Raw genomic sequence first — 19,672 nt, 5'->3', positions numbered from 1 at the left:
GGCTTAGGAGACCCTGTTTCCAAATAAAAATGTAAAAATAGGTCTGGGAGTGTAGCTCGGAGGTGGAAGGGCTTCCAGGAACCCCAGTACAAAAAAAAAAAAAAAATCCACTAGAACTCCATCTCTTACTACAGTGAGTGGGCCTTTTTCTTACTGTGTCCATGGGTGAATATTACTTACTGCCAGAATGTGCTAGGTCAATCAGCATCAATTCTAGACCTACGTTGCTTTACGTGTGTGTGTGTGTATGTGTGTGTGTGTTACTGGGGATGGAACTCAGAGGCTTTCTACCTCCGGGCTACATTCCCAGACCTATTTTAAGTTTCTTTTATTTGGAAACAGGGTCTTCCTAGGTTTCTGAGAGCCTCACTAAGTAGCTGAGGCTGGCTTTGAACCTGCGTAATCGTCCTGTCTCCGCCCCCCCTACTTAGCATTTTGAGCGATATGAAGACAGAGAAGCCTCAGCCGCACACCTCAGTACAGGGAAACAGAAACAGTTTTATTGCAGCAGTGCTGCCCAAGTCTTTAAAATCCTTCCCACATCTTTGCCAAGAAAAGCCACTCCCTTATCTATCTTCATGATCTATCAGATGACAGAAACCACCCAGGACCCTTTCATCAAAGAACTGAAAATGCCTGATACGCAAAAGGAGTTGCCACCCAATGCCCCTGCCTTCCTATCTGCCACCTGGGGCTGCTCCAGCTCAGCCAAGACTGCCACAGGGTGTTGGGTGAAAGGGGCACTCGCAGGGCTTCACAGTGGTGGGAGAAGGAGTTCAGAAGAGGGTCCAAATGGAGGCTGACGGTCTGAAACGACACAGCTCCTCACTCAAGTCACCCAAGAGTGCGCCCCACTTTAGAGATAGTGCCCCAGCCGGGCGCGGTGGCGCATGCCTGTGATCTCAGCATTCGGGAGGCCGAGACAGGAGGATCGCGGTTCGCGGACAGCCTCAGCTCCTTAGTGAGGCCTCTGCAATTCAGTGAGACCCTGTTTCAAAATAAAGAATAAAAAAAAAAAATAGGGCTGGTGGTGTAGCTCGGAGGTAGAATGCCCCTGGGTTCTATCCCTAGTACCGCAAAAATAATAAAAAATAAAAAATCAAGCTCGCTCCCACGGATCAGGGGAAGGAGGCAGCAGTGAAGATGGGGAAGGAGGATGACGTAGAAAACAAGAGAAAAAGAACAGAAGTTGTGAACGCAGTATTAGATTAAAAAAAAACTGTAGGAATCACAACTCCGAGGCCCGCCCCCTACAAAACGCCCCAAATTACGGACTGAACCCTAAGTGCCGTCTCTTTCCCAGCTACAGCCCTCCCCAAGTGAGCCAGGGAAACTCTTATGCCTTTGCGCTCATTTTTTTGTTGTAGGTTTCTTTTTTCTTTTTTACACGGAGGGTCATCGTTCCAACCCTGATTTTCCCAAACAAATAGTAAAACGTGATAGAAATTCTGTCCGTTCCACACCAATGACCCTTGCTATTCTGATATGGTCTAATAACTCGAAATTATTCCCTATCATACGCCTTTTACATGACATCAGCTAGCACACGAGTTTTTAATACACAGTAAGCAGGTGGCCCCGGCGATTCCTCCTATGCCCCACATCTGGTATTGTACTCCACAGAAGGTGCTGAGTCCGATTTTTTAATAAAAACATGGCCCGAGCTTGTAAAAGTTCAAGTAAAATATACCTTTAAAACTGCTGTATTTAATTTCCAGTCATGAAAGTCTAAAATTATTGTAAAATAATACTCAACCTTTTTCATAGATCCATTCAATGAAGCTTAAAACTACTTTCCTTCCAGGGGAAAAGAGCTTCATAGCCAACAGCTTCCTGGCTTCACATGTGCTGTCTTACTTTTGTGAGCCTGAATTGTATACATTTTATAACCTTGCAATCTGGATAAAATTAGTTTGGTGGGTAGTGCAAAGTAATAATGCATTTAAGTTTCTGGACAGAAGGAGGGAGGGGAAGGCAGAAAGGTCAAAAATTAAATTGATAACCTGAAACTCGGGGCAATTAATTTTCTTTTTCGAAAATGAAATGTAGGCTGGGCACGATGGTAGCATGCACCTGTAATCTCAGTACTAGGGAGGCTGAGAAAGGAGGATTGCAGATCCGAGCCTGGCCTCGACAACTTCGTAAGACTCAGCAACTGAGTGAGACCCTGTTTCAGAATAAAAAATTGCTGGGCCTGGTGACACACTCCTGGAATCCTAGCACTTGGGAGGTTGAGGCAGGAGGCTTGCAGGTTCGAAGCCAGCCTCAGCAACTTAGACCTTGTTTCAAAATAAAATGTAAGGCTGGGGGTGTAGTTTGGAGGTAAAATATCCCTGGGTTCAATGGCCAGTGACACACACACACACACACACACACACACACACACACACACCCCAAAAACACATACTACAAAATGGCTGGGTATGTAACTCAGAGATAGAATGTCCCTAGGTACAAGTACGAGGGAGGGAGGGAGGGAGGGAAGGAAGGAAGGAAGGAAGGAAGGAAGGAAGGAAGGAAGGAAGGAGAAGGGGAAAATAATTTAGTCCCAGGAAGAAGATATATGCTAGGAAAGAAACATATCAAAACATGTGTGCATTATTATAACCCTGTCTTATAACTGGAGAAGCTATAAAATATTTGGACTATTATCACACTTTCATGACATTGGTATAAAAGTGTATCAACAAAATGGTGCAGATCTCCACAGGTTCAAACTCATGACCAGACAGAAGCTGCTATGCCGGAGCTGTCTCCCTCGCGCAGCCCCGGCCGGTGAAAGTGGAGTTCCTCTACTGGGGGTGATCGTTTCCAGGACTGAGCGAGCGCCTGGCGGAGACACAGGGATCACGTTCCCTCAATCATAAATTCCTCAAAAGCAATCTTGCTCCGAGGGAGTTGGTTCTAAACCAAAAGGTAACTTTCATTTCCTTTACATAATTCGGTTTCATCTTTAACTATCATCTTCGACTACGGGTTTTAAGTTGATACTAAATTGGGGTACTAAGTAGAAATAAATGAGTAGTAGATGCTAGCCATAAAACAAAGCCAAGAACTTAAGTAGTTTTTTTTTGTCTTCAGTGTTCAGCCCCAGTGAATCTATTCAATAATATTTCTCTGAAGAACCTTATACTAGTTTGTACTAGTGTTCTTCTTGGAGGGACGAGGGGTAGGAGCATGATTACTCTCTCTTGTTATCATAATTAAAATACAAAAGTTGGCCCACAGACCCTTGCAGCCCAACCACAGGGCTGCAGGGGAGCTGGCAGGTGTTGGGCAGGTTAGCAGCAGCCATGCAAACTGAAGATACGTCCTGGTGCCCGGTGCCCACAAAAGAGGGACGCCACCTGTGAGCATCCGCCAGTGCTGTCGGTGTGCGCTCACTGAGAAGGGAACCGCTCGACAGAGAGTCCCCACCATGGTGTCAGGCGCAGCAGTTGGAAGGAAGGCGCTATACAGACAGGCTACCTCGTGGAGAAGTCTATGGAGCACGTGTCAGAAGGACAGAAAGACGCAGTAGCCCAGACAGACGCAGAGGTCCCATCCTTCAGGATGACAGAACGCTGTCTAGGGCTAGGCACTTGCCGATGAAGTGTGCCACGCCAGCCCCACGTGTAAGAGAAGATCTCGGGGCCTCTGTTTCCATCTTTTAGTCCCACCTGCTGGGCTAGAAGAGCAATGGCCAGGCCGATCTAGGACGCTTCATGGTAAACGCAGCAGAGTTCCGGCCAGCCTGGGTCCCCTATGACTGTGTGGGGCACGGAAGACAAGGACCAAGACCACTTATCTCGGAGCAAAACATGAATCCAGCTAACCCCGTTCCTTTCTCATCTCCTCCCTCTCTCTCTCTCTCTCTCTCTCTCTCTCTCTCTCTCTCTCTCTCTCTCTCCTTCTTTCTTTCTAAATATACTTTTATTTTTATTTATTTATTTATTTATTTATTTATTTATTTATTTATTTTTGGTGGTACTGGGGTTCCTGGAAGCCCTTCTACCTCCGGGCTACACTCCCAGACCTATTTTTACATTTTTATTTGGAAACAGGGTCTCCAGCGCGCGCGGCTGGCTTCGAACCTGCACGATCCTCCTGTCTCTGCCTCCCAAGCGCGGGGATTACAAGCGTGCGCCACCACGCCCGGCCCTAAATATACTTTTAAACCAGACATAGAAGCACATGTTTGAAATCCTAGTACTTGGGAGGCTGAGACAGAAGGATCACAGGTTCGCAGCCAGCCTCGGCTACTTAGTGAGGCCCTCCACAATTTAGTAAACCCTATTTACAAAATAAGAAATAAAAAATAGGCTGGTGGTGTGGCTTGGAGGTAGAATGCCCCTGGGTTCAATCCCCAGAACTGCAAAAGTAAGTAAATAAATGAATAAATAAATAAATATACTTTTATTGGTGCATTTCTTCTTTTGAAGACAAATTATTTTGGGGTCCCTTTCTCTAGCAGCTTAATCTTTCACCCCAATATAGAAAAACACAGGTGGGATCCAGAGTGAATCACACTACATGCTGTGTGCACACATGTTTGTATCACATTGGGCCTCACTATGATGTATAATTACAATGTAAAAAAACATACATACATATATACACACATATGTATCTTGAAAAGTCTTCAGACAGATCAACCTGTCTGAATCACAAATCAACAGAAAAGTGGTTACAGAGGTAGAATGAGGGACAGGAAGGGTGGGGTGCAGGAAATAGAACTGGGGTGAACTTTAACATTAGTTTTAATTTTATGAAAAGAAATTGTAGTCATGTATTTCTTATATAATTGAAAGCTGATAACAACCTATAAGATTCCATGATTTTGAGTACCAATTCCATTTTTCCTCTACATTTTTCATTAAGCTTCTATTTTGGTTCTAATGTACTTCCAGTAAATACTTCTTTGCACAAAGTACAAAGAAAATGATGCCCAAAATAAAATTGAGATGGAGAATAGAATAGCATGAAAAAACTGCCTGATACTTGTGCTCTAAAAAAGGATATAAAATCACTAGTGGGCCTGACCAGAGAACTCTGTCCCTGCTGGCTACGGCAGGGGCTGTAGGGGCCGGCCGGTGCAGGAGCCCCAGCTCAGGAGAGGGCACTGGGTGCGGCCAGCAGGCGGGTGAAGGACCAACAGCACCCGGGCTCTGGGCCCCAGAATCAGATCCTGAGGCTGCCGGGCAGCACTCTCTCCCAGCCACAGTTTCTTATATGAAAATGGAGACGCTGGATAAGCTGGGTCTGAGCTCTACCCCCCAGAGTCAGCCTCAACAGGAAGATGATCAACAGGAAAAATTACAGTTCTGGTTTCTCAGGCGACCTGATTCACTTCATTAAGGAGATGTTTAACTGTGTTTTTCTTTAATGTTTCATTTCAGGTAAATTTCTTTCGACCATCTCCTGACCTACCAGAAAATAGGCTTTCATTTTCCAACCTCATTTCTTCCTAAAGATGATTAATCCACAGTGCACTGTACTTTCAAAATGTCCCCTAAGTATTTTATTTTACTTTATTTTATTATAATTATTATTTGCAATACCAGGGATGGAACCCAGGAGCATTATTGTACCTCCAAGCTACACCCCCCCCAGCCCTATTCTTTAGTCTTTTTATTTTTGAAACAGGGTCTCACTGAGTTGTGAAAGGCCTCGCAAAACAGCTGAGGCTGTCCGCAAACTGCGGTCTCTGCCTCCCGAATGCTGGGATTACAAGTGTGTGCCACCACACCCGGCTATTTTTTTAATTTTTTTTTATTTCTTTCTTTATTTATTTTTGTGGGTTTGGGGATGGAACCCAGGGGCATTTGACCTCCGAGCTACACCCCCTGCCCTATTTTTTATTCTTTATTTTGAAACAGGGTCTCACTGAGTTGCGGAGGGCCTCACTAAGTAGCTGAGGCTGTTGGCAAACAACAATCCTCTGGTCTCAGCCTCCCGAATGCTGGGATTGCAAGCGTGAGCCACCACGCCCGGCTTTTATTTTTTAATATTTATTGATTGATTGATTGATTTTGTGGTACTGGGGATTTAACCCAGGGGCATTCTACCTCCAATCTATACCCCTAGCCCTATTTTTTCATTCTTTATTTTTAAAAAAGGGCCTCACTAAGTTGCAAAGGGCCTCACTAAGTAACTGAGACTGGCCTTGAACCTGTTGACCTTCCTGTCTCAGCCTCCCAAGTACTGGGATTACAAGCATGCACCACCACACCTAGCTTCTAATATTTATTTATTTATTTATTTATTTAGTGGCATTGGGGATGGAACCCAGGGGCATTCTATCTCTGAACTATATCTCCAGCCCATTTTATTCCTTTATTTTGAAACCGGATCTCACTCAGTTGCTGAGGCTGGCCTCACGCCTGCAATCCTCCTGTCTCAGCCTCCCAAGTATTGGGATTACAAGTGTGCACCACCACTCCCGGCTGTCCTCTGAATTTTAAAAGCACTGTGAGAACATAAGACATAATTAAGAAGTTTCATTGTAGCTGAGTGTGGGGCGCACAGCTGTAAACTCGGTGCTTGGGACGCTGAGACAGAAGGATCTCGGCCTCCTTGAAGCCTGTCTCCTCAAATACAGCAAGATTCTTGGCAACCTAATGGGACTCTGTCTCAAAATAAAAATTAAAATGGCTATGGGTGTAGCTCAGAGGTAGAATGCCCTTGAGTTCATTAAGAAGGAAGAAGAAGTTATTGTTTCATGCTGTTCGGAGGGAAAGAAAAATTCTACCTTTGCTAATTCTCATCTTTATTTAACTCAGTCCCATTAAATTATCTACCTTCTAAGAAATTTTCTTTAGGTACCATACCCTGATTTCATTTAAAATTTATTAACACCTTTTAATCTTGTGCTTATAACAGCCGAGTTAAACCACAGAACTTTAGCCTGACCTGAAGGATCAGACCCAATTCCCTTACTTAAAAAAGCAGGACCGGAGGTCTCCCGCCTAGAATCGTGTTCTGAACAGCGGGGGAGCTTTAACGTCTGGGGGGCCCTCCACTGCTGCTCTGGAATCTTTGGGGAGTGGAAACAGGAGTGGGAACTGGAGGAAACACCTTTACAATAAAACCTGTGAACCCCAGTTCCAGCAGCCTCCGACTGCAAAGAATCTGAAAACTAGTTGCCGTGATTCTAAAGTAATTCCATAGCGAAGCACGTGTGTTTCTCGTTTAAGAGGCATCAGAAGTTGCGTCTGAAGGACCGCCGGCGGCAGACCGGGGGCTCCTGTGTCTCGCCCCTGTACTGCTGGTAGGAGCCGGGCCGCTGGACACCGAGGACCCGAGCCAGGCTGTGCTTTGGAGGAGCTGGGAGCGCGGACCACCACCCCTCCCAGAAGCCACCTGTCCACCCGGGGGAAGAGGCAGGGGAACACACATCCACGTACTGCGTTTAACTGCAGGCCTGGGACAGTCTCGCCAGCCGCTCTCCTGGCCACTGGCTACTCCTTACTTTTATTGCTTATTACTCATATGATTTCACTTATGTAAGCAAGTTTTCCCTTCCCACCTCTGTTTTGTTTGTTTTGTTTGTTTTTGCTTTATTTTTCTACTGGAAATTGAACCCAAGGGCATTCTACCTCTGAGCGATACCCTTGGCCTTTTTTATTTTTGGAAACAGGTTTTCACTAAGTTGCCGAGAGTCTAAATTACTGAGGCTGGCCTCAAGCCTGCAATCCTCCTTTCTTGGCCTCCCAAGAAGTGGGATTAAAGGCACATATGTGCCTCGATGTCCAACGTCCTCCCTGCATCTTAAAACATTTTCCTACAGAATAGTTCATTATTAACTTAAAAACTAGATTATCAATATGTAAAAAGACTCAGCAGTCTCCCTGTGTCTTCCATCAGCTATGAGTGAACCTGAGAAGAAGCTCTTCAAGGCAGCCCTACTCCAGAGGCCACACCCACCCAGAACCACACTCTGGATTCGCCCTGGAAGTCAACGGGCAGTCTTAAAGGACAAGACAAAAACATCATAGGAGGAAAAAGTAGGTCAACGACCAGTTTATAGGGAGAATTGTCAATGAAATTATGAGCTAGAGACACAGAATTAGGAGGAGAAAATGCTACTAAGTCCTCCCGGGCTCGGCCCGGCCGGTTTCCAAGAGGGGGCAGAGAGTTTAGAAACACCATCCTAGGGAGAGAACCTGGCACCTCTCCCTACCCGGGCTCCTACCAGAACCTTGCAGAGGCTCTTAGAGCAACCGTGGAGTTAGATTACATCAGAATACACATTACTGAGTATTTTCAATAATGAGAACACTGCTAATTATATCTCCTCTTTTAACACAAGGTAGAATATTTTACGGCAACCCCGAGACCGTGTGTGCCCGGCAGGGAGCCTCCTAGTCCTCACACACTTGTAAAGCCCGTGACAGGAGGCTGCGTCTACGAGGTGTGAGAAATGAAAACTTTATGTGCATACAAATTTAGATTTTTAAAATATTTTCACTAGGGGCATAAATAAAGAGAAATTGGGCCCGTGGGGTTTCAGAGAACGAGAATATAGACTGTGGTTTTTGTTTTAAATTTGAGTACCCGGGCTACCCCATACCTAAGGAGTAAATAATCCAGCGAGTCACTAAAAGTAACACTCCGGCCTGGACTTCATGCCCTCCATATAATTCAAGGTATTCTGCTCAAGGAAGGAGATAAAATTGCATATTTAAGTAAAAGAAGAAGACAAGGGAAGGATAACAAAGACTTGGGAAACACCCCGTGTTTGTCTTTGTACGAGGTGGCCCTGACATACCTTTACAATGAGGGCTACCAAAAAGTTCACAAAGATCCAATTTTTGTACATTTTATTTTTAAATATACTCAAATTCATAGCAGCACAATTTGTAACAGCCAAAATATGGAACCAACCTAGGTCTCCATCAACAGATGAATGGATTGCAAAATTATGAGAAATACACACAATGGAATTCTACTCAGCTATAAAGAAGAAGAAAATCATGTCGTTCACAAGAAGATGGAAAGACCTAGAGAACATTATGTTAAGTGAGATCAGCCAAGCACAGAAAGAGAAGGGACACGTGTTTTCTCTAACATGCCAAAACTAGGGAACACTGGAGATCCCAGAGGGGCTCCAGATAATGGAGGGGAAACTTCAGCAAAGCTAGAATGGAGACTTCCGGGAAGAGGGCAACGGAGCAAAACGGGGCTTACGAGCCCCGCTAACAACCAATCTCCATTACCACAAAATCAGCACCTTTCATAGCCAGAAAACACCATCAGCAGAGAAACAAAAAATGTAATTTTAAGGGACAGAGAAAGAGAGGGCTGGAAAAACGAGACACCAGAAACCAGACTGCAGTGCTGCAGCCAGAGCCACTGCGTGAAGCAGTGGGCACCATTTTGCCTTGCAGCACCAGGCTCCAGAGAGGAAGGGAACTCATAACGGAGCTCAGAAACCAGTGAGGAGATACAACGGCCTCACGCCCGAGAACGTGGCAGCAGTGCCTTACTGCTGGCGGCAGCGGCGAGTTCACCGGACAGCACCAGACCAACAGCCCACCAAGCTCCAGAGAGGAGCGGCGGACAGTGAGCCGAGGTGAGCCGCTGCGGAACAGCCGGACGGGATTTGGCAGATTTCTCGGCACAGAGAGCACCTAAAGCTCCCAGGGGCTGGGCTCAGCGCACCCTGCAGGGACCCAGAGTGGAGTTCAAAAACAGAAAAAAAATACGCCAGCCTCACGGCCGAGGGCGCAACAGCAGCGCCATATTGCTACCGGCGGTGGCAGCAGCGAATTCACCGAGTCCACTACAGCTCCATCTGCACACTCAACAGTGAGTCAAATTGTGGCCCCTAGAGGAGAAATCTCAGTACTGTACTCACAGGGACTTGACCCAGTGGGGGAGTGGTGGTGGCAGAGATATTACACCATAGGAGAACACCCAACCTGGCACCCCCCCATGGTCTAAAGCAGCCTTGATTGACTCCCTGGATCTGAGACTCTGCGATACAACCCAGTAGAGGAGTAGTGGGAACTGAGATACCATAGTCTCGAGATCCACAGCACCTTAAGTGAAATTGTAGTGACCCAGGGAAGAACCCAGAGAAGGCACAAACTTCCGAAATCATGGGAAAGAGGAATAACACTGGAGCAATGAATGCCCACAACCCCACAACAACAGAACCTGATAAAACAAAAATCCAGAGATTTCTATAAGATCAAATCAGAAAAATAACTGTAGAAATAATAGAGATGTTTCAAAAAGAATTCAGAAAGAGCCAAAGAGAGATAAAGGATGCAATTAATGAAGTAAAGGCCTCAATTCAAAGCACAAACAACCGATTAGACCACATGGGGAATAGAATCTCGCTCCTAGAAGATGATCACTCCAAAAATGAACGCAGAGTTTCTAATTTAGAAAAAAAAATCCGACAGCAGGAATCTGACATTGAAGAAATATGGGCCCATTTTAAGAGAGCTAACCTAAGAATAATTGGAATAGAGGAGAAAAAAGAAGGTGAAACCAAAGGGATTAACAATCTTTTCAAGGAAATAATAGCAGAAAATTTTCCAAACATAGAGCAAGAGGTTGATACACAGGTCCAGGAAACTTATAGAACTCCCTTTAGAGAGGATCAGAGAAGAGGATCCCCACGCCACACAATTGTCAAAATGACCAATGTGGAAGCCAAGCAGATAATCTTAAAGGCAACAGAAACAAAGGGCCAAGTGACATTCAGAGGAAAACCAATTAGAATCACTCCAGACTTCCCAAACCAAGTCATGAGAGCCAGAAGGGCTTGGAGTAACATATTCCAAACTCTGAAAGAAAACAACTTCCAGCCAAAAATTTCCTACCCAGAAAAACTTTCTATCAAATTAGATGGAGAAATAAGAAGCTTCCACGACAAACAGAAACTGAAGGAATTTATGTCTTCAAAACCAGCGCTAGAGAAAATACTCAAAGAGATTAACTACAAAGAAGAAATAGGTAACACACACCAGAACCAGAGAAACAAGAGTTTCCATCCAACAGACAACTAAGAGTGGTTATCTGAGGAGATTCATTATTTATGTTAGTCTTTTACCTATCTCTAAATTGTATTGTTTGCTTTTATTGTTGCTAATTTTTAGGATTTCTAGTTGGAATATTAATATACCTTCAGATGTAGCATTTGGAAATATTTTATCCCATTCTATCAGTAACTTTTAACTCTGTTTACATTGTCTTTGGATATACAATATTTTTTTTATTTTTTAGGGAGTTTATTTACCCTTTTGTTGCCTGCGCCATACCCAAGTAATCACTGCCAATTTCAATGTTGTGAGGTTTTATGACCCAGATTTTCTTCTAAAAGTTTATAGTATTAAGATTTATACTTAGGTCTTTTATCTATTTTGAGTTAATATTTGTAAATATGTTAGGTAAGGGTCCAATTTTATTATTTTTCATGTAATTATTATTTTCAACAATATTTAGTTAAAAGATTATTATTTCCTCCACCAAATGTTCGTGGAAACCTTGTCAAAAATAACTTGACGATATATGGAAGAATTTATCTCTAGACTTTTATTTAACTCCAATGGTTTATATATCTGCCTCTGGAACAGTACTACACTGTTTCAATTATTGTAGCTTTATATGGTTTGAAATCATAAAATATACATCTTCTAGCTTTGTTCTTCTTTGAGATTGTTTTGGGTATCTAGAGTCCATATTCCATATCAGGATAGATTTTTTCTGAAAAATAAATAAATAAATGTATGATAGCTTCACCTAAAAAAAAAAAAAAAGAAAAAAATATTCTCTGGTAAGAAAGAAAGAAAAAAGAAATATTGAACTGTTATCTTTTAGTCATCAAAAGCTTGGTATCAGACAAATGAAACTGTTTTGTGAGATTATCATCGTTAATATTGGATAAATTGCTATAAAACTAGACGTCAACCACTAAGCCAAGCATGGGAAGGAGGGATGGGGAGGGAACGGGGTGGGGATCGGGTAGGGGCTAACTGGTCGATGTGTGCATGTATGTCTACAAAAGTATTTTCTTTATACCATTATGATGTATAAATACATTGCACCAATTAAAAAATTGTTTATTTTGAAAAAAAAAAAAGCTAGAACGGAAGGAGAGGAGAGGAAGAAGGCTGAGGCTGATTAAGGGAGGAGCTACATCCGAATATATATAAAAGTATGAATATAGCATGCTTAACCTGGACAGTCATTGCTGGGGGGAATGGGGATGGGAGGGTCACCAAGCACAGAATGAATGCATGCCATTTTTAATATGTTCCACATAAAAATAAAAAAGAAATTTAAAAAAAAGAAAAAAATATACTACCACAGCTATTTTTAAACAACTTCCACAGTGACTTGCTCATTATAAAAATATTGACACATTATAGCAAGGTTAAATTTTGGCATGAACACCCATGTACCCCCCCCAAGGTTCTGGTCTTGACATTCTAAATACTTAAATCATGCCTAACACCCCGTCTATCCATCCATTCATTCATCGGCCGCTCTATGCATTTCAATAAAAACTGCAGATACCCCTCTTCATATTTCAGTTTGCATGCTATTAACTAGAGTTCAGTATTTTCACTTTTACATAAAACTGGCCTGCATGATGTCCGGAGAGCTGCTGGACTGACACATGAGAACACCTGTGTTATCTAAACCCTTATCAAAAATGAGAACCATAGCCGGGCATGGTGGCACACGCTTGTAATCCCCGCGCTTGGGAGGCAGAGACAGGAGGATGGCGCAGGTTCGAAGCCAGCCACGCGCGCTGGCTTAGGAGACCCTGTTTCCAAATAAAAATGTAAAAATAGGTGTGGGAGTGTATCCCGGAGGTAGAAGGGCTTCCAGGAACCCTAATACCACCAAAGAGAGAGAGAGAGAGAGAGAGAGAGAGAGAGAGAGAAAGGAAGGAAGGAAGGAAGGAAGGAAGGAAGGAAGGAAGGAAGGAAGGAAAAGAACCATTAACACCATCCAAAAGGTTCCTGCGGCCCCTTCCCGGGTAACCCCCAGACCAGAAACAACCACTCTTGTAATTTCCTCCTGCTATCTGCCATCGATTAGCTTTGCCTGTTTCAGAATGTCAGAAAATGGAGCCACAGCGACTGTGCTGTTTGGCAGAAGGGTTTGTTCCCTCTGCACAATTCGAGGCGCACTGGGCCAAGTTAGCACACGGCGCAGACAGTTCATTCTCCCCACTGCTGAGCAGAGCCACACTGCGAATACTGCTAGTCTATTGATCCATTCGACTATGGTTCTTATTGATGCCAATTACTACACAGTTTAGATCACCGTAGCTTTATGGCTAAGTCTTAAAGTCAGGTAGTAGCCGGGGGTGGTGGCACACGCTTGTAATCCCTGCTCTTGGGAGGCCGAGACAGGAGGATCGCACGGGTTCGAAGCCAGCCTCAACTACTTAGTGAGGCTCTCAGCAACTTAGTGAGACCCTGTTTCCAAATAAAATATAAAAAAGGTCTGGGAGTACAGCCCAGAAGTAGAAAGCCTCTGGGTTCCACCCCCAGTACCACAAAAGAAAAAAAAATTAAAGTCAGGTAGTATGAATTCTACAACTCTGTTCCTGTTCAAAATATTTTCTGGATTATGTAGCTCTTGCATTTCTACATGCATGTTAGGAATCAGCACAACACAATTCTACAAAATCTCTTGCTGTGATTTTTTTTTATGACAACATAGAGCAAACAGGCCTTTACCAATACAAAGACTCTGAGCCATGATTCTGGTACCACTATCTACCTAGGTCTTCCTTAACGGCAAAATGTTGTCTAACATCTCTTGTGGCTTCCTCCTTGATGCGGGGATTTTCCAGATGTGTGCTGCTTAATTCTGAAATATTTATAATTGTCCTAGATACATTTTTAAATTTCTAATTTAATTCCATTGTGGACAAGGAATATAATTTGAGATTTCAATCCCTTTATGTTTACAAAGACTCATTCTATGCCCCAACAAACTACTCTGGTAAACAAGTGCGCTTCTGTTTACTTCTAGATTAGATCATTATTACTGCCCTGTTTTCAAGCTGAAAATATGAAGCTTGTGCTCCGTACCCACCGCTGTACCTCAGCTCACAGCCGTGACACAGGCAGCACGTCCACACCTCCGTGGTGGTTCAGAGGAAGCTCCGGGGCTGGGACTTCAATACAGGACTATCTTCCCACATCCTTTACCACCGCGTCGCATCAAAAGACTAAAAGAACCACCAAAATCAGACATGCTGCTAGCCTGGTGTGTGTGTGTGTGTGTGTGTGTGTGTGTGTGTGTGTGTGTGTGTGTGTGTCAAGACCCCAGGCAGTCCTCCCCTTACAAAGGTTTACATTCTGATAAACTCATGTTGAAGTCAGAAAATCCTCATTTGGCCATCTTAAGTTGGAAGCTGTAAGTCAGGGACCATCTCGCATAAGTAGCTGCTGGAAACATGGCAGATACGGTCTATTAGGATTTCACCAAAGCCTCTGTTGGAGGTAACACAGTATTAGGAACTAAGGATTAAGACTAAGACAAACCTTCTAAATCCTGCTTCTGCTACTTGATCTTTCTGTGACTACTCAGGCTGGTTAAACTCTCTAAATGACAGTTCCCCACCTCTCAAAACAGCAACTATAACGGTACCGAGCTCACAAGTGTTGGGAAAGACTGAACAGGAAAAATGTACATCACACATTTAGCACAAAACCTGTCACACATAAATGCTGAATTAATGTTAGGTACTATTTTTTTTTTCTTGCCATACTGGGGATTGAACCCAGGGGCATTCTACCTCCAAACTACACCCTCAGCCCTATTTTTTTATTCTTTATTTTGAAATAGGGCCTCACTAAATCGTGGAGGGCCTCACTAAGTAGCTGACGCTGGTCACAAACCTTCGACCCTCCTGTCTCAGCCTCCCAAGTACTGAGATTACAAGCGTACGCCACCACGCCAAGCAGGTAGTATTAGTAAGGCATAACATTTCTGTGGCCCAAAGATAGCATAATGTGAAATTACTGTATAGTAATACTGAAATAATACAAAACAGTACAAACAACAATTACGAACCCCATCCTGTTCAACTTCTATCATTATCTGCCTTTGTTTTAGAATTTTCCAATCATCTTCCAGAAAAGGAAGATTATGATGAGGTTGCTAAACAACCGTACAGAACAGCTAGCTCAAAAAGCAAATACTATTTGCAGTAGGAAAACTCCAGCAATGAGAGGAATACACACAGAGGGAATTGCTTAAATGAATTAGGGTGAGACTACATGCACCCAATAAAAGACATTTTTAGCACACCATTTGATCGTATGGGGAAATGCTTATTTCATGCACAATATAGTCATGATTTCACATGTTATGTAGACAGGAAAAAGACTACCAGAAAATACACCAAAAGATTAACATGATTCTCTGCATATGGCAGGGTTACAGATGATTCTGACGTCTTTATTACTCACGATGACATTTCCAAGTTTTCTATAACTTACAAGAATTTTTTATAACCAAAAAGCATTTTCGGAAAATACATACGGCTTCATCTCTACATCAAGGGATGTTTTTGGCTCTTCAGACCTACAGTTCTGATGTCCAACACAGGAGAGATGAAGAAATGTTCCAATAATTGGAGATGTTTAGAGAAAAGACAGTGTAGGGATAAGGGAGGCCGTACAACCTTCAAACAATAAGTAAGTATCTTAACTATCCGTTGGAGAAGAGGAAGTATTTTCCTGTTTGGATGCACGGTCAGGTTTCCGTTCTGGGAGATGGAGCTCTCCTACGGTGATCTAACCGGGCTGCCTCTTGATGCCAGAGCTCTAACTGAACAGACAGTAGGAAGCCACTGGTATGGGCGCGCGGGCACACCCAGGGCGCCGCAAGGTGACTGGCCTTTCAAACTTAGACTACGATGACTCACTGCTTATCTTAAGTGGGGCTTAGAGGGCGAATCCCTCGTTTGGTCACAATTATGACAACATCGTGCTGGAAAATTTTGGCCTGTCTCATGAAAGTTTTCCAGAAAAACAAGAGTAAAAAGTAGAAGCTGTCTGTAAGGCTTACATTGGGGATCTATCTCCATTTCCCTCAGGAGAAATTCCATGAAGGCCTTAGAGACCGTCAACAGGTGGAAAAGGTTTTTATTCGGCATCAAAAAGGAAGAGAGCATGAAGGCCAAAAGAGGCATCTTAACTGACTTCTAAAAACAACACTCTCTTAAGGAAGCTTCACAGTAGAGACTCACACGCTTGGCTTGCAAGATCCACGGTCCTCGCATTATCTTCATGGATGTCACTAAATGGTTAAAAACCTCAAGCTATAGCCAGGCACCATGACACGGGCCTGTGCTCCCAGATATCTGGGAGTCTGAGGCAGAAGATATCACGTTTGAGGCCAGCTGATCAACTGAGCAAGACCCTGTCTCAAAATGAAAAAATACACGTTCAAAATAAAATTACATTTCATTTTGTTTATATTTAGAGAAGAGAAGGGGCAATTGGGGTTTGGTATTTTTTGGGGGGACTCTAGGGACAGAATCCAGGGGCATTCAGCCTCCAGGCTACACCCCCACGGGGTCTCACTAAGTTGCTAAGGGTATCGTTAAGTTGCTGTGACTGGCTCACACCTGCAATCCTCTTGTCTCAGCCTCCCACCTGCTGAAATTACAGGCATGAGCCACCACTCTTGGCACCAAGAGTTATTTTAAAAAGTAAGAAGGGTGGCCAGGCGTGGCGGCGCACGCTTGTCATCCCAGCATTCGGGAGGCTGAGACAGGAGGATCACGGTTCACAGACAGCCTCAGCTACTTAGTGAGGCCCTCTGCAAATTAGTGAGACCCTGTTTCAAAATAAAGAATAAAATACAGGGCTGGGGGTGTTGCTTGGAGGCAGAATGCCCCTGGGTTCTATCCCTAGTACTGCAAAATAAATAAATAAATAAATAAATAAATAAATAAATAAATAAATAAATAAATAAATGGGCTGAGGGTGTAGCTCAGAGGTAGAATGCCCCTAGGTTCCATCCCCAGTACCGCAAAAAAAATAAATAAAAATTAAAAAAAGATAGGAAGGGTACTGAAAATTGTGAAAGCTCTAAGAAAGCAGAGAGAACGCCTACACAAGCCCTCCACTGTGAATTCCACACCACGGTCACCAGTGTCTGATTCTAGGGTGAACCCTATACTCTATGCCACCAAGCCAAGCAAGCTTCCATGAAACCTCAAAATCCAAAATGCTAACTAAGACCTCGTCCAAGATCGCCTTGGCCTCCCCTAGCCCTCCTTCCCCTTGTACCCCAACTACACAGCACCAGGGCTGAGGGGCACCCCCACACAGCTGAGTTTTCCCTCCTTGGTGCTGCCCCTCCTGGAGCCCAGGTGTTGGACCAGAAGGGCCTCGGACACAGATTTTTCTCCTGGGACATCACTTAACTCTAGCTGGAGATGTCTGACTATCACCTGGGCAGTCACTCCCACCCTGACCAGAGCCACTTAATAGAGACACAGACCTCATTTTGATCTGCAGGGTGACAGAAGGGATGAAGGCATTCATCCATCACCGTAGCCACTGGGAGAAGTGGAAGAATTCCGCAGGATGCAAAGCGTCGTGAATACTGCGCACGTAGACAGCTTCCACAGGACGCACAAGTGCCAGAGGAGCCGGAAAGCTCCTTTAAGGCTGGACAGCGCCTACAGGAAGCAGCTAGAATTTGTGACATACGTTAAATCCTTGTTGCATTGGTGGGCGTGCTGACATACACCTGTAACCCCCGGACTGGGGAGGCTGAGACAGGAGGATGGCAGGTTCACAGCCAGCTTCGGCTACTTAGTGAGGCACTCCTCAACTTACAGAAACCCTGTTTCAAAATTTAAAGACAAGAGCGCTTGGGAGGCTGAGACAGGAGGATCGCACAGTTTTGAAGCAGCCTCAGCTACTTAGTGAGGCTCTCAGCAACTTAGTGAGACCCTGTTTCCAAATAAAGTATAAAATAGGCCTGGGAGTATAGCCTGGAAGTAGAAAAGCCCCTGGGTTCTACCCCCAGTACCTCAAAAAAAAAAAAAATTAAGACAAACAAAATAAAATAGAGTGGGGTATAGCACAGAGGTAGAATACCCCTGGGTTCAATCCTCACTATGACAAAAATTTTTATTTATAAAATAAAATAAATATAAGAACTGGGGTGTGGTTTGAAGGTAGAAGGCTCCTGAGTTCAATCCTTAGTACAAAATTTTAAAAAAAGACAACAAAAAGTTGTCTTAAATCTTTTTTTAAAATAGGGCAGGGCAGCCAGGCATGGTGGCACACTCTTGTAATCCCCGTACTTGGGAGGCAGAGACAGGAGGATCACGCAGGTTCGAAGCCAGCCATGCTGGCATAAGAGACCCTGTTTCCAAAAATAAAATGGGTCTGGGAGTGTAGCCCAGAGGTAGAAGGGCTTCCAGGAACCCCAGTACCACCAATAAATAAATAAATAAATAAATAAATAAATAAATAAATAAAAATAGGGCAGGGCATAAAAAGAAGAAATGTAGATGGTCAGCCAGCCACTCATTAAAATAAAAAAATTGCCCTCGGGTGAGGGGCCCTGGGAGCCCCAGCTGAAGGATCGTGGGCACCTTCTTGTCCAGTGGTCTTGACACCACACTCTTAGGGTCCTGGGCTCCGGGAGGCTCCCATGGCCCACCCGTATGGTGGGGTCCCTCTCATCTCCCAGATAGGAAGAGATCCTGAGAGAGTGGGTGTCGGCCAGCATCTCACAGCAGGGGCGTCCATACGGCAGGGGTGGAGCTGCAGTCCAGGTATCCTCACCTGCACACCACTGCCTACCAAGCGCAGTTTCATTTTTAGGTCAACTCTGTCCAAAGAGGTCTCCAACTTTTAAGCCGTGCAAACCCCATTAGCATCCGGGTAGGGGCCGCCCCTCCCGCCGCCCCTGCCTCCTCTGGCCTGGCCCTGACTTCATCCCCCTCCTCCCCGCTCATTTGAATGCGGCGTGGGAGAGCAGAACAGAACGTGGAAATGATGAATGGCTCCTTGTGCAATGCTCAAAAAATGTGGCGTCTGGGGTCTCCAGGTGACGGAATCGCCCTCATGCAGAAACAGAACCTGCTTCTCTCCCAACACAGCGGCCGCTGGGTAAAGATTTTAAAGGGGCAGGTGAGAGCAACTCGCCCCATGCCTCCAAAGCAGGTAAGTGTTTTATTTGAAAGCCAAACAAAAGTTCTAAATAAGCCACAAAGCAAAGTCAGGGGTGGGTGCAACTGAGGCTTTAGGGTAGAAGGGAAAATGTGTGCCTCATTACCCAACACCTTTTTTTTTTACAGGTCTTTTTTTTTTTAAAACACATTTACAAAGTGTTAAAAAGGCGTTTTAAAACCAGAGCTCAGCCTCTAGCTCCACACCACATGTGGACAGGTAAGCAGTCACGTCTGAATATTCATGAGCGCTACCTCCTAAGGCTAAAGGGTTCAACTTAGAAACTCACGTTAGCTCAGGCTAAACTCGGAAGAGGCTATTTTTCTGGTCCTCCATTTCGTACTGCAATCGGGTCCCTGGAACAAATTCTCGGTCTGTACATTTGCACTTTCCAAGAAGGTGGCTGTGGGCCGTCTCTGAGCGCAGAACGCGCCATCTTAGTGGGCACGCAGAGAGGAGATTAAACGTGGCTCAGCACCACCTGCTCTGTGCCCGAGGCTGTGCAGAGG

The 19,672-nt window shown here is 44.4% G+C and overlaps 1 protein-coding gene across 2 annotated transcripts in view; it reads right to left on the bottom strand.

Annotated features, from left to right (window-relative positions):
- HLCS (holocarboxylase synthetase) overlaps window positions 1–19,672 on the bottom strand; it is a gene marked incomplete at both ends in the record, with an annotated part of 200,805 nt that overhangs the window by 104,359 nt on the left and 76,774 nt on the right. The window lies entirely within an intron of this gene.

Source organism: Muscardinus avellanarius (assembly GCF_963383645.1).
Source record: "Muscardinus avellanarius genome assembly, chromosome: 5".
In the NCBI taxonomy this organism is placed as follows: Eukaryota; Metazoa; Chordata; class Mammalia; order Rodentia; family Gliridae; genus Muscardinus; species Muscardinus avellanarius.
The sequence above is the reverse complement of the archived record's forward strand: the minus strand, read 5'-3'. Positions and strand labels throughout refer to the sequence as shown.